A 1,287-nucleotide genomic window follows, 5' to 3' on the forward strand; every position below is an offset into this window, starting at 1 on the left:
TACTGAACAGACAGATCACGTGGGCCAAAATCACTCAAACAGTCCACGGGAAGGGCCAGCGTGCTGAGTCCAAAGACCAACGTGTTGATATGTGTACTGATGGACAGCCACAGACGTCCTGTGTGTGCTGACGGACACACACGGACACACAGACTGCCACGGACGTCCTGTGTGTGCTGACGGACACACACGGACACACATGGACAGCCACGGATGTCCTGTGTGTGTTGGCGGACACCCACAGACGTCCTGTGTGTACTGAACAGACAGACCCAAACAGTCCACGGGAAGGGCCAGCGTGCTGAGTCCAAGGACCAACGTGCTGATATGTGTACTGATGGACAGCCACGGACGTCCTGTGTGTGCCGACGGACACACACGGACACACGGACACACAGACAGCCATGAACGTCATGTGTGTGCTGACGGACACACAGGGACATCCTGTGTGTGCTGATGGACACCCACAGACATTCTGTGTGTGGACGGACACACACGGAAACACACGGAGACACACGGACACACACGGACAGCACGGTCGTCCTGTGTGTTCTGACAGACAGCCACGGACGTCCTGTGTGTGCTGGTGGACACCCGGACGTTCTGTGTGTACTGAACAGACAGACCCAAACAGTCCACGGACAGCCACGGACTTCCTGTGTGTGCTGACGGACACACATGGACACACACAGACAGCCACTGACGTCCTGTGTGTGCTGACGGACACACAGGGACGTCCTGTGTGTGCTGACAGACACCCACAGACGTCCTGTGTGTGCTGAAGGACACACACTGACAGCCACAGACGTCCTGTGTGTGCTGACGGACAGCCACAGACAGCCACAGACGTCTTGTGTGTGCTGGCGGACACCCACGGACGTCCTGTGTGTACTGAACACACATCCCACCTGGGCTAAAATCACCAAACAGTTCATGGGAAGGACAAGCGTGCTGAGTCCAAGGACAAACGTGCTGATATGTGTACTGATGGACAGCCCAGACGTCCTGTGTGTGCTGACGGACACAGACGGACACACAAACAGCCACAGACGTCCTGTGTGTGCTGACGGACACCCACAGACGTCCTGTGTGTACTGAACAGACAGCCCACGCGAGCCAAAATCACACGAACAGTCCACGGGGAGGGTCAGCGTGTTGAGTCCAAGGACCAACGTGCTGATATGTGTACTGATGGACAGCCACGGACGTCCTGTGTGTGCTGACGGATACACACAGACACACATGGACACCACGGACATCCTGTGTGTGCTGACGGACACACACGGA

This window comes from Brassica napus, unplaced genomic scaffold, assembly GCF_020379485.1.
Source record: "Brassica napus cultivar Da-Ae unplaced genomic scaffold, Da-Ae ScsIHWf_1390;HRSCAF=1970, whole genome shotgun sequence".
In the NCBI taxonomy this organism is placed as follows: domain Eukaryota; kingdom Viridiplantae; phylum Streptophyta; class Magnoliopsida; order Brassicales; family Brassicaceae; genus Brassica; species Brassica napus.